The sequence below is a fragment of the Ailuropoda melanoleuca genome, chromosome 1 (assembly GCF_002007445.2).
Source record: "Ailuropoda melanoleuca isolate Jingjing chromosome 1, ASM200744v2, whole genome shotgun sequence".
Classification (NCBI taxonomy): Eukaryota; Metazoa; Chordata; class Mammalia; order Carnivora; family Ursidae; genus Ailuropoda; species Ailuropoda melanoleuca.
Window position 1 is genome coordinate 159,578,323 of NC_048218.1, and position 14,846 is coordinate 159,593,168.

Here is a 14,846-nt window from a genome sequence, read left to right on the forward strand (position 1 = left end):
AAAACGATTCATGGGCTATTCAGAGAACTGAACTAACCATAGTTAATATGCTTAGACGTGGTATTTCACAAGCTAAATCAAACTGCGCCTGTGTAATAATAAATGAATGACAGTCTTCTGTCTTACTGAGGGGGGAGGTGAGAAGGAATGACTAGAGGTGTATCTCTAGATAAAATTTTAATTTTTCCTCCATTGTGCTTTTGGAGTCTAAGTTACCTATGGGAGGAAGAAATGTTCATACTTCCATTTACAGTCATTCCCTAGCGTTCAGATGTGAATAAAATGAACGTAATGACTTTAACATCTTCATTTCCCCCTTGACTCCAAGTACATTTCTAAAGATCTTCCCTGATCCGCCACAGGCTCTAAGTCCACGATATTTACTCTTGACACTCAACATCTGTTAGCCTCTGTGACCCCTGTTTGTTAGGGTTTTCTTTTCTTTTCTTTTTTTTTTCTTTTTTTGTTTTTTTTAATACATGAGCGAGATGATCCGGAATTTCTGAGTGATTCCTGTAGCCCTGCATATGTCTACTAAGACTTTTTCCAACCACTCCTACATTTTTCTTCTACCAGCATGATGAATTATATAAACAAAGCCAAGTAATGATAGAGACCACTTACCAAGAAAATCTCTGAATGGGAAAATGAAGCTAAATGTTTGCCTGATGTGTTTGCATGAATGTGTATATTCTCTCTTGAAGATCTGCCCCTGGCATGATGCAAGCAGTTCAGGTATCAGAGACAGATGTAGGTTTGGTTTACATACTTATAACTATGGTAAGTTGAGCAAATCACTTTACTTCTCTGTGTCTGATGTAGAAAATGGATACTTAATTACTTCCTAGGGTTGTGGTATCAAAAAACCACTTGCATGAAAGCTTGAACTGGTATCCAGCAGGTCATAGGTACTTAATTAATATGAAGCCCCTTCAATTCCCATTAATTAATACATATACCTCTTTGTAAATTTAAATACACCTTCATGAACTGAAATACAGAACATCAGTCTCCATAACTATAGAATTATTTGATGCTGAAAGTAACTTAAATAGTTTGGGTTTTTTAAAAATTAAAATAGCATTTAAATCATCTTGAAGAAAAGGGGGGGATGAAGGAGAAATTAAAATAACATTCCTACCCTAGCTTCTCTTGATTTAGTGTTTCATCTTAAGCTTTAACATGCTCATAATTTCTAGTAATATATTATTTATTCCTAGCCCAACTTTGTTCTCACTCTTGTTTTTCTCTCTTCTTTCACTCTGCCTTTAACTCATGTTACTTGTATTTTATGTTCATCTGTAAGCTTCGTGAAATCCTTTTTGGAACACAGTGGGGTATAAATAAAATAAAATACTGTGCGTTAGACATGGCAACTTCAGAAAGAGAGCCCATGGAAATCAATAATTCTTACCACTGCCTGCAGCAGTGCAGTCCCAGCCCTTTATCTGGGGCTTGTTGGGGAACAAAACCTGCAGTTTGCATTTTCCTGAACCTGGTTTACTAATTTAGAAAATTAAAATTGCTAACATTTGTCACATCCTTAGTACGTGCTGAATATTAGTCTGAGAACTTTGATCTGTGTTGTTTTCACATAATTTCCCTAACAATTCTAAGAGGCAGGTACTATTTATTATCCCCACAGTACAGCTGAGGAAATGGGTGACAAAAAAATTAAGTAAAAGTTTCTTCAGGTCACACACGTGGGAAGTGGCAAGCTGGGATCCCACCGGAGGCAGCTTGACTTCAAAGCCCTTAGCCTTAGCCACTGTGTAATATGACGCTCAGAGGATTTATAAAATACTTGGGAAAGACTTTTACAGTTTCTTTCTTTATTTGGTTTTAGTCTCATGGATATTTATAAATCATATGAAAGACTTTTTTTTTAAAAATAAATCAGTTTACTACCCTGGAGGTGTTATTTCTTGGTCCTTTCTTCAATATATTTTTTAAAATTTTTGATACAGACTTTTCATGGGTAGGAAGGAGAGAGAATGAGTGAAAATAGCCTGCCCTTTCAAACAGTCAAATCAATCCAACACAATATTCATAGAGACATCACTCTATCAGACCCAGTGTGAGATCCTCAGGCTACAGGGTTCGTTGGCTTCGTGGTATCTAGTCCATATTGAATGGACTAGAATACGAAACATGGAGTGATAATACTGTGATGAGAGATAGGACAGTAGTCATACGTGATGCTAGTGGGAACATGAAGGGTAGGTACCACACCCAAATAGATCATTTACAGAAGGCTTCGCCCAGAAAATTTGCCTCAGTTGAGTTCTTTTGAAAGCTGAGATGAGAGAAGAAGTGGCAGTGTTCAGGCACCATCAGGGCACTGATGGTGTATCACTTTGCTTGGGAAGACATGACGAGGTACCACTGTGTGAGTGGTTTAAGCAACAGCCCCAGATCAAGGTGCCAGACAGTGTGGTTTCAGCTGAGAGCTCTCTTCCTGGCTTGTGGACAGCTGAATCCCTGTTGTGTCGTCATATGGTGGGTTGGGGAGTGGAAAGTGAGAGAGAGTACCCTCTGCTATCTCCTCTTATAGACACTAATCCTGTCAAATAAGAGTCCCCCTCTTACGACCTCAGTTAATCTTAAGCACCTTCTATAAAGCCCTTTCTCCAAATACAGTCCCCTTGGGAGTTGAAGCTTCAACATATCAATTTGGAGGGCAAACAAACGTTCAGTCCATAACACATAAGTAGGGGGAGGGAGAATAGGGTTTGAGCATGGAAAATATTTCAGGAAGACAATGTAGAACTGAGAGGCTGTTGCTTCCAAGGATCTGAACATAATTCAATAGTTAAGGTGTTTGGATACTCAAGAGAGGCAGGGTACCAAGGTAAGCTGGAGTTTAGACTTCATCCAAAGAGCAATACTATTAAGAAACCATCGAAAGACTTTCACCTCAGAAGGAGCCTGATGGAGCTGAATTCTTAAAAGACTCTTGTTGTGGGTGCCTGGGTGGCTCAGTTGGTTAACCGTCCAACTCTTGATTTCAGATCAGGTCATGGTCTCAGGGCCATGAGATCAAGCCCTGAGTCGGGCTCCAGGTTCAGCACAGTGTCTGCTTGAGATTCTCTCTCCCCCTCCGCCCCCACCCCCAGCTGCCCCTCCCTGCCCTGCTCACATGCCATTGTTGTTTCTCTCTGTCTCTAAGTAAATAAATAAAATCTTTAAAAAAAAAAAAAGGACTTGTCCTTGTTGTAGTAGGGAGAATAGACTGGAGAGCAGCAAGGGAGAAGGCAATCAGTGAAGGAGATGGTAGTTTTAGGGTAGTGACAATGAGGACAGAAAGAAGTGGACAGAGACGTTTAGAGAGTCAAAACAGCACAACTTGGTGAGAAACTGAGCACTAGAAGAGGGAGAGAGGTGTCAAAGATGGCACCCAAGTTGCTGGCTTGTGCTTCCCCAGCACTTAGCACTGGAGGAAACAGGAGCTACATATAGAACACAAAGAGAGAATTGTCACTGCGTCCCAGGCAAGGGAGTGCGAAAACTCTCTCTTAGTTGCTAACCACCCCAAGTGTGGCTGGAGTCTATGACAGCCAGAGCTTTCTGTCACTGAGCCGGCCTTTGATAGCCACCTTTAAGCCTAAAAGTTTAAAGGCTAGTAACACCTCATAAGTGTTTGTTTATCAGCTTTTACCAATTTCCACATAGGCTTGTGTTCTGAATATCCCTTTTATCTTTGGTTTATTTTCTCAAAGTACATGGGGACTCTAGAGCTAAAAGAAATAAACCTCTGTGACCTTGTCAGTATGTATCTAGATGAAGAAGATGTAGTTAAATATTGTAGTAACAATAATAGTGATTGATGTTATGGAGTGTTACCAGGTACCAAGTGCTAGGTTAAGATGTATAAATACATGTTAAATTTAATCCTGACAACCACTATCTGAGATAGGTACTGTTATTACCTTATAGGTCAAGATATGGAGATGTTTGGAGTTAAGTGACTTGCTAGTAAATCACCCAGCTCAGAAGTCTATCTCAGACAGATTGACTTACTATCATTTTGTCTTTCCAGTTTTATCTCTAGGACGGTTTAACAATTGAGATACAATTTTAAACATTTTATGTATCAGATTGTTAGCATTTGTGTACTGTGATTTAAAATAACTTTCTCGTTATTATAATAATGGAGTCTTACTGTGAGAAAGTTGAAAAAGAAAGAAAAAAAAATAATCCATAATCCTACCACCTGGAGAAAACTATTATTATAATTTTGATACATTTCATGCTAGGATTTTTCAGTACATATTTTTTTTTAGTTCAGATCAGTATTTATACATCTTAACCATGCTTTTTTCATTTAAATTAGAAATATAACGCTGTCTCCATGCTATTAAACAGAATTTGCAAATGTTATTTTCAATGGCTAAAAAAATTTCATTGTATGGATATATTATAATTGATGTAACCATTCACACATTTTGAACATTTAGTTTTTTCTCATTTTCCCACTACTATAAATAACATATTTGTATTTTAAGTTATTTCTTTCAAATATATTACCAGAAGTGTAATTATTGCTTCAAAAGGGTAGTCACATTTTTATGGCTCTTATGACTTTTGAAAAACCGTGAAACAATAGACACTCTCATCAGCAGGAAATGAGAATTCCTGCTTCCTCATACCCTCACCAGTACTGTGTATTATCACTTTTAAAGCTTTATTAATAATTTTAATCTTTTAAATATTTTTATTTTTATTTTTTTTGTCTGCAAACATTTAACATTATTTTACACCTTTGAGGTTGTTTTTATCTTTAAAAAAATTATTTTTCTTTTCCTGTCCCTCATCCATTCACCTATTTATTCATTTAACAAATATTTACTGAGCAACTATTGCACGCCAGTCCCTATCTGAAATTTTAAGATATGGCAGTAAACCAGAAAAGCAAGGTCTCTGATCTCACGGTGCTAACAAACTAGGAAAAGTCATATAGTAAGTGGGTTAAAAAAATTTTTTTAATCTGATCACAAAGGGCTGTGCCAACTACTTATTTAAAAGGGGTAATGTGGTGAAACAGTAGAGGATAGTTCTTAAAAGTTTTGGTCTCAGGGACACTTAACAATTTTTTAAATTATTGAGGGCCCCAGTATGGGTTATATCTATCAACATTTAGTGTATTAGGAATAAAAAACAAAAAAAATTTTAAAACACAAGGACACTCAAGCACCCATTCCATTAATAGCCATCAGAGGGATGAACTCCATGGTACACTCATAAGAAAATGAGGATAAAAAGACAAAGAATGACAATATTATTATGAAAACAGCTTGACTTCATAGATCCCTTGCAAATAGCCCAAGGACTCTTGGAATCCCCAGACCATACTTCAAGAAACACTATGATGGAAAATGATACTCTGCATTGGGAGGTTAGTGGAGGTCTCTCTGAAGATATGACATTTAGCTCAGGAAGCAAGTGATGAGAAAGAACAGTAATGAGCAGGTCAAAGGGAAGAGCATTCAGTTTGTGAGAATTCATCAAGTCATGTATATATGTGTGTGTACATATATATATATGACTTGATGAAGCATAACATATATATATGCGTAGAGACACACACATTTCTAAATATACTATGCTTCAATGAAAATGTTTTCCAGCAAGATTTAAAAGGACAGATACTATAAAGGTTAATTAAAAAATAAGAAAAACATACATGCCAAGAGTAGCTCTACGAGCCTCAGCATTTTTATCAATATTAAAGACACTCAAGCCAAACATGAAAATTTCAGATCGGGTGCCTTGCCACTGGAAAAATAAAAATAGACTTGCTCTAAACCCTGAGAGTCCCTATCTCTGGAGGAGAAAATCTTCCTAAGACTCAAGTACTATATTGACTCTTGCATTGTTTTGAGTAGGGGAAAAATAAAGATTCACGAATTTGGGCCCAGAAACACAATTTCTGCCCCTGAATTTAGGGCACCAGATGGTCAAACAACAGCTACTTATTTACTTGCATTCTCTCATCAAAAAATTGGTGCCCAAAAAATGAATGAACTACTTTTCTGTATTCTTTTCAAAAATCTTAAATTTATTTTTACATTACCAAATTAAAATAGTGTCTGTGTAATTTTGTAATACATTAAAAAATATGAAATCTTAAACCCTAATAAATTAACTTTTTTCTAACTTCCTTTTTTTTTTAATTGGCATGATTTTTACCTGATACAATTAAATTTCATAATATTGTATCCTGCTTTTTCTTTTACTTATAATTTACTTATTCACTTATTTAATTATACTTATGATTTATATTCTGCCCTTCTACTAGAATATAAATGTCACAAGAACAGGGCAGGGGAGTGATGCTTATTTCGTTCATTGATATTGTTCAAATGCTTAAAACAATACTTGATACATTATAGGTGCTCAATAAATTCTTTCGTTGATTTAACGTCGAACATAGCATATGTATCTTTTCATATTGCTATAGTTTCCTAAATATTCCTTCAGGTAGGCTCTATTCTTCACTTTTGAGAGTAATCCAGAATAAAAGTTTCCTACTCAATGTTCTACATTATCATTAATACTGTTCAATTCATAATTGGTTGCAAACTCAAACACCTATGTAAGTTTAGGCAGCTAAATAAATTAGCAGGTGGGATATAAAAGAAGGTTGCAATAAGGAATGGTGGGGTCTGTGGAAAATTTGAGAGTGCGTCTCCTACCATATCCAGAGGGGGCCCCAGCCATTAAACTCTAGCCAATGATAGGTATGCAAGAATTAGAACCCAGTGTTACCAGGTCATCTGACTTTTGATGAGAAGGCAGAAATTGGAAATTTTATCTCTATGCTGCTGATTTTCAATATTGCCAACTAAATCAAACTTGTATAAAGCACTGTGAAGGTCAACCTTCATTGCCAAACAAAATGAATCCAAGGACACAAGAATATGCCACTTCACACGCAGTAGAAAAGCTCTTATCAAAAGACAAACAAAGACGGAAAATAAACAAGTGTTGGCAAGAATGTGGAGAATTGGAACCCTTGTGCTTTGCTGGTGGGAAGGCAAAATGGTGCAGTCACTCTGGAAAACGGTGTGGATGGAGATGGACGTGGTAATGCTTACGTAACAATGTGCGTGTAATACCACTGAACTGAACACTTACAAACGGCTGCAGTGGTACATTTTAGGGTGTGAACATTTTGCCAGTTTTTTTGTTTTTGCTTTTGTAATGAATCCGTGGGAATCCACCTACAATTTGGGACTTCTCGTCCAGCTCTCTTTGTAGATGGTGCATCAACAAACTGGCTTTGGCAGTCAGGTGTGTGGGCACACACGCATACGTGACTGCAATGCTTTGATCTTCTGATCAGGGGCTTCCTTGTACAGAATGGGCTGCTCTAGAAGCACAGGTATCCATAGAGGTAAAACAAACACTAGACCAGGGTGTTACAGAAAAAAGTAAATGCTGATTCACTCTGGGCTTTTAACTGTCCAACACTGAAGTGCCTTTCAATCCTAATATTCTACGAGCGTCACTGAGAGCAGTACTGAGAACAGTACTTGCAAACAAAAATAGCTAGAACGTGCTTTAAGCTCTTCAGCTAATATTGTATAAGTAGAAAAAAATTATTATTGTAACTAATGCCTACTGTCCTTCGCATGACAAAATCATACTTAACACCATCATGTGCTATGGAAGGTGGTCAATCGGGTACGAACTGAAAAGAAAAACTCATGAAATAAGCAATTAAAAAAGGAATAATATTTTTGTAAGTATGTGGAAGATAAATATATCCAACCCAGTTAAAATTTTGGTTTTGTTTCTTCTGTGCTCCAACTGAGTGTTCCGAAGTTAGTATTCTCATAAATGGGGCCACCATTTTGGGAAGAAGAGACAAATGGAAGTTAGTTTAAAGCAATAATATATAAAAATTGCCAATTCTGAGTCCAGTTGATTTTTTTTTTAAAGAAAAGAAAAGTAAAAGAGGAAAATCTAATAGACTACAACCACTTGGAACAAGTTCCAAAAGGGTATCTGAAATCTTATCCCCTTCTTCTCTCCTGTTTGCTTGCCCTCACTTGCCTCAGAAAATCCTCATTTTAGCTGGCAGCAACACATGTTGCATAGCCTTAGCAAATCAAATACTTTTCATTGAAGACAGTCTCTGGGGGAAAATGGAGCTACCTGAAAGATTGGATGGAATTTAATTTTTAATCCAGAAATGTGTCCTTATAGAAGATACCATTTTTTTTATTATTAATGTGAGTGTTAAGGGACCCCAAAGCATGTCATCTTCTTACAGAGCTCCCTTTTTTTTTTTTTAAGATTTTATTTATTTGACAGAGACACAGTGAGAGAGGGAACACAAGCAGGGGGAGAGGCAGAAGCAGGCTTCCTGCTGAGCAGGGAGCCCGACGTGAGGCTTGACGTGGGGCTCAATCCCAGAACCCTGGGATCATGACCTAAACTGAAGGCGGACGCTTAACAACTGAGCCACCCAGGTGCCCCTCCTTGCAGAACTCCTTTAACAAGGTGGCACTGAGGGAAGTCTTTGTCCTTTCTCACAGCTGGCCCACAGGACATTTGCTGAGTTAAAAGAGATAAGAAAGATACAACTTTCTATATTCTGTAGTGGCAGAGGTACTATGGAGAGGGACTACAGAAAAGCACAAATTATCTGGGTTTTTTTCTTTTTAATCGAAGATTGGTTTAAGTAGTTTCATATGTAAATCGAAGTGTAATATTTGTTTTCAGACATATTGGTATTCCTTTGTTTAGTGAATTTGGAGTCCTCTAAAATAAGGAAAGATGACCAATGCTAAGACTGAAAACACAAGTATTATAAATCAGGTTTATGGTTGGTTTATTTAGGTAGAAATTAGAAAACCACCCAAAACAGAATGAAGTTTGTAAAAAACAAAACAAAATTTTTTTCAATTGTTTTTAAGTAACCTCCACACCCAACACAGGGCTCAGACTCACCACCCCGAGATCAGGAGTCTTGTGCTCCACTGCCGGAGCCAGCCAGGCACCCCCATTTGTTAAAATTTTTAATTGAGGTAGAAAGAAAGAAAGGTAGATTCCAAACATCTTCATGTGTAGAATCAGTAATGTGATTCTGAACCAAACTGAACATTTCATTCACTTTTTTAACAAGTTCTCAAAGAGAAATGAAAAGAAGGGGGGGGCACCTGGGTGGCTCAGTTAGTTGTCTGCCTTCAACTCAGGTCATGATCCCAGGGTCCTGGGATTGAGCGAGCCCCCTCTTGGGCCCCCTGCTCAGCGGGGAGTCTGCTTCTCCCTCTTCCCCTCCCTGAACTTGTGCATGTACACACTCTCTCTCTATCTCAAGTGGATAAATAAAATCTTAAAAAAAAAAAAAGCATCAGCAAATGAACTGCCCTCTCTCCCTCATTTCTCCCAAGCTTTGAAGAGTATTGAGTTGAATCTTACATATGACTTTTTTAAGTCAGACAAACTTGAAACTAGCAATTTCTTATGGTTCAAACTTCACATTGGTTTCTTTCAAATTATGAAATTTTAGAAAATCTGAGCCAAGATACTGCCCACATTGTATACAATGACCAGGTGTCCCCTCTGTGTAAAGACCATGTCAACTAGAACATTTTAGGCTCTGGGCTTTGTGAAGAGCCACCTGTGCTCTGGGAACTATGCATGTGGAGGTGCATTTCCTGTGAAAAGAATGTACCATTGTCTTGCTCTCATGCAGTGACCACTTGCAGTAATGCAGGGATAAGTGAAAAGTCAAGTGGAGTATCAAGGCACAAAATAATCCTCCACGTGTCTTTTCAAACATTCTGGCTTGTTGTGTGGCAGTCTAGAAGTGACAGACCCACGAGGGCTCAGCCCTGCCCTCTCTGATTTAGGTCCCAGTGAATCTTGGAGAATGTGCTTTTGCTCATAGCACATCAAAGGGACAGATCGAGCCCTTGGTATTACTGTGAAATGTGATTTGCACACTACTTTACATGTTAGTAGAAGGCAACAGTGTGAAGTTCAACAAACTGAGCCTTCTATGAAGAACACTATCAATGAGATTCCAGGCCCTCACCCATGGATGTTTTCAGTTGTTAGTGATTTATTTTACTGATCCTTTCAATTTGTCAACCACTTGAGAATAGACTCCCGGTTTTCAGGATTCTCATACCAGTCACATAGCTACAATTAGAACTCCTAAATATTTGCTGAGTGCCTTTAATCTCTATGACTCTAGAAAAATAAAAAGAATCCAAGAGCATTAGGAGGGAGAATAGAGACCACTTCACTGTTTAGCTAGTCTCCTTCTAGTCATTTATGGTTCCTGCTCTGAGAAACTAGAATAGCCTAGTCACTTATTTATTCCTCCTCTAATTCTGCCCCTTGAGTGAAAATCCAAGTCACTCTTAATTTGTCTTATTTTAGCAATGTATAATCTGGCTAATTTGCTCCTTGAGCATTAAGTTCCAAGTCAAACATCTCCCTTGAAGCTGAGGTCCAGGTTATGTCCAAATATCCAGACAAGTTGGGGGAGGAGAAGGAAATCTCCCAAATATCTGGATGATTCATGTTAGAGAGCACAATATCTACACAGGTAGAAACGGTACATGAATCAGAAGCACTAATCTGTGTGTTAATGGACCATTTATTTGCATTTCATTTTCCTTGGAAAAAAAGTCCTATGTCAGTCTTTCTAATTTTGAGTGCAATATGAATATCTGTTGATATTTAAAGAAAAGAGCTGCACAGATACAGGTATTTACATCCCTGAGCTGCATAATTGGTTTCCGTTTCAAAATAGAAAGGTACCAGCGCAATGATTCACATGAGGTATTTCCAAACACTCATTTGATAAAGTGATTAATACTGTAAATATCGGGGCGCCTGGGTGGCACAGCAGTTGAGCGTCTGCCTTCGGCTCAGGGCGTGATCCCGGCGTTGTGGGATCGAGCCCCACATCAGGCTCCTCTGCTGTGAGCCTGCTTCTTCCTCTCCCACTCCCCCTGCTTGTGTTCCCTCTCTCGCTGGCTGTGTCTATCTCTGTCAAATAAATAAATAAAATCTTTAAAAAAAATACTGTAAATATCTATTCAAGGCTTTTCATAAACTGGTAGATTTTGCTAAACATTAAATAAGAAGAAGAATCCAAAAGTTCAAACTGCAGAAAATTGCAGAGTTGTGTTATTCCAAGGGCAAACGTACCCACAGAGTCAGTCCAAGTTGTAGGGGTCTGGCTACGTGAATCAACAATGTTCTGGTTCCAATTATAGTTTTATGCCACGTCCAGCTTAAGTATCAATAGAACGATCAGGCTCCTGTGGCTGTCTGGGACTTTCAGGACTCAAGCATCATTCCAAGAATCTCCCCATTGGCTGGTACCCAGTTCATTTGTATGATTGCGGAGACTGCACAAGAAAAATACCGGAGTTATGAGGCTCTTCTTTTTTCTGTCGTTTACCAAGACTGAGTTGCCTGCTTCATCTATCCCAACTTGAGAATGGAAGCTGGGTGGAGAATGAAAGCCAATCAGCAATTGCATAATATCCGAATTCACATGCGCCTAGCATTTTCACTCTATTATTATTCTCAATATTGTTTTGACAGCTTTTAAGGCCTTCAGGCATCCAACTTGTGCTCAGAAGTATATTCTGACCTTCATGTCAATATTTGTAGGCCAACAACCGTTAAAACACCCGGGATTAGAAAAAGAGCTCACATATTTGATTGCTTGTATGGGTTACTTCAACCCTGTAAGGTGGGTAAATTTGTTATTCCTATTTTAAAAACGAGAAGACTAAACTGATCGAGGACACTGTATCAGTTTCCTAGGACTGTTGTACCGAAGTCCCCCAGACGTGCTGGCTTGAAGCAGCGGTTTATTGCCTCACAGCTCCAGGGGCTGGAAGTCTGTCAGTAAGGCTGTGCTTTATCTGAAACCTGTAGTGCAAGGCTTCCTCATCTCTCCCTAACTCTAGGCAACCCTGGCTTGTAGATACATCAGTCCAATCCTGCACCATTCCTCCCAACGTTTTTACACAGCATTCTCCCTGTATGTTTCTGTGTTTTCGCATGGCTTATTATTATTATTATTATTATTATTATTGAGGAATAAGTGACACATAACATTATGTTAGTTTCAGGTACAGAACATCATGATTCGATATTTGTATATATTGCAAAACGATCACAAGTCTAGTTACCATCTGTCACCATGCAGTTACAGTGATGAGTGAGTTTTAAGATTTACAGTCTTAGCAATTTTAAACAGGCAACACAGGATTCGTAATTCTGGTCACTGTGTTGTATGTCATATCCCCATGACTTAAGTTTACTTTATAACTGGAAGTGTGTCCTTTTGACCTCCTTCATCCATTTCGCCCGTACGCTGCCCCCTGCCTCTGGCAATCAGCAGTCTGTTCTCTGTATCCTTGAGCTTGGGGTTTGTTTGTTTAATTCCAGGGATAAGTGAGATCATATAGTCTTTGTCTTTCTCTGTCTGATTTATTTCACTTAGGATAATGGCTTCAAGGTCCAACCATGTTCTCAAAATGGTTAAGATTCCATTTTTACGGCTGAATGTATTCCATTGTGTAGATACTTCTTTTTTTTTGTCCATTCATCCGTTGATGGACACCTAGGCGGTTTCCAAATCTTGGCTGTTGTAAAATAATGCTATAATTAACATGAGGGTGCATCTATCTTATCAAATTAATATTTTCATTTCTTCTATTTCTTCTGTTTCATTGATCTGTGTGTCTGTTTTTATGCCAATACCGTGTGGTTTTGATTACTACAGTTTTGTTATGTAGTTTGAAATCAGGGAGTGTGATGCCTCCAGCATCGTTTTTTCTCAAGTCTTCTCCCTTTTCCTATTGATGTGTCTTCCTCTGTACCACAATATAGCCTCCGTCTGATACTCTAATTGATAATTTTCTTTATCAGTACTAAAATACTGTGACACATCTTTATTATTTCTGCAACTTCTCAGATTCCACTGATGAAATGTATGGATATTCTGCCTTAATTACGAATTCACATACAGCTAGTGACCTTTCTTACCTACTTGTATCATTGCTGCTGCTGTAAGTGCATTGATGTTATACATTTTCCTCTTGTCCTCTGTGCATTAGAATATGCTCCAAGTTCTCTGTCCTTGTGGTCACTGCCATTGAAGGAAAAAAACTAATTTGGCCACACAACCACCTTAGACAAATTCTACTTATCTAAATGCCTTATTCTATCAATTCTCATCAGTTTTTATGTGATGAAATATAAAAAAATATATCAAAATTTGTGTTAAATTACTTTTGCTGGTTTTTTGATCACTGGTTAATTCAAGTTGAATAAACCAAAGTCTCATTATATAATCAGTCCCATTTATAAACATAATTAGTTAAATATTTTAAACTATATTTAGTTTGAACATTTTCTTTTTAAATACTGCAAATATCTGACAATAAACTTAAAACTTAATGAGCAAAGGGGTGCTTGGCTGGCTCAGTCAGTGAAATGTATGACTCCTGATCTCAAGATTATAGGTTCGAGCTCCACGTTGGATATAGAGACTACTTAAAAACAAAATCTTAAAAAAAAAAAAATGAGCAAATGCTCCTCTTTTAAATATAATAAGTTAAAATTACAAATAAAAATTTCAAGTTGTCTCAAACATTCTGTTACTATTATAGCTTAATAAAATTTTCTCACACCTTTCTGCTTCAAATGGATAAGAATTTTGAAACATCTTCAAATTATAACCAGATTCTTTTGACTTTATTTTTTTTTTAAGATTTTATTTATTTATTTATTTGAGAGAGAGAGCATGAGCAGCACGGGGAAGGGCAGAGGGAGAGGGGCAGAGGGAGAGGGAGAAGCAGACTCCCCAGTGAGCAAGGAGCCCGACACAGGGCTTGATCCCAGGAACCGGGGATCATGACCTGAGCCGAAGGCAGCCACTCAACCAACTGAGCCAACCATGCGCCACTCTTTTGAATTTAATACATAAGTGTCACATTGTATTCTCTCTGTAGTTATTTCTTTATGTTCCTTGTATGAAATGTCATTTAATTAGTGGGACAGATTTGCCATAGAACTTGGAACCAAGATATGGTTACTCATCAGTGAGACATTCAAGACTGAGACAGGGGATCAAGGATTGCGTTAGTCTAGAATGTTTTATCGGAATCACAGGAATACAGTGAACTGTTTTTAAAGGCCATTGTGTCAGCAGGAGACTCCAAGTCTGTACCATATAGCTGGAATTTAGTTTCGTAACCTATACCTCTTGAGTTTTTATACCTTTCATAATTTATTCATAATCACTTTTAATTTTAGCACCTGACATCTTTTAATAGAATATTATACTTCCATTCAGTTTGCAGATAATTTCTTACAGCCTTTATTTGGATTCTGGAAATTTCTTCACTGCCTGATTGAAGTCTATATTCTTTTTTTTTTTTTTTTTAGATTTTTTATTTATTTATGCGGNAATTTAGTTTCGTAACCTATACCTCTTGAGTTTTTATACCTTTCATAATTTATTCATAATCACTTTTAATTTTAGCACCTGACATCTTTTAATAGAATATTATACTTCCATTCAGTTTGCAGATAATTTCTTACAGCCTTTATTTGGATTCTGGAAATTTCTTCACTGCCTGATTGAAAGTCTATATTCTGATATTGCTATTTTTGTCTTATATAACTCTTGGCCACAACTCTGTTTATCCTTTTTATTTTTAACATCTTTCTTGAGACATAATTTATATGCCATATAATTCACACGTCAAAGTGAACAATTCAGTAATTTTTACTATGTCCATATATATGTGCAGCCATCATCAACACAGTTTTAGAATATTTTCATTACCTCAGAA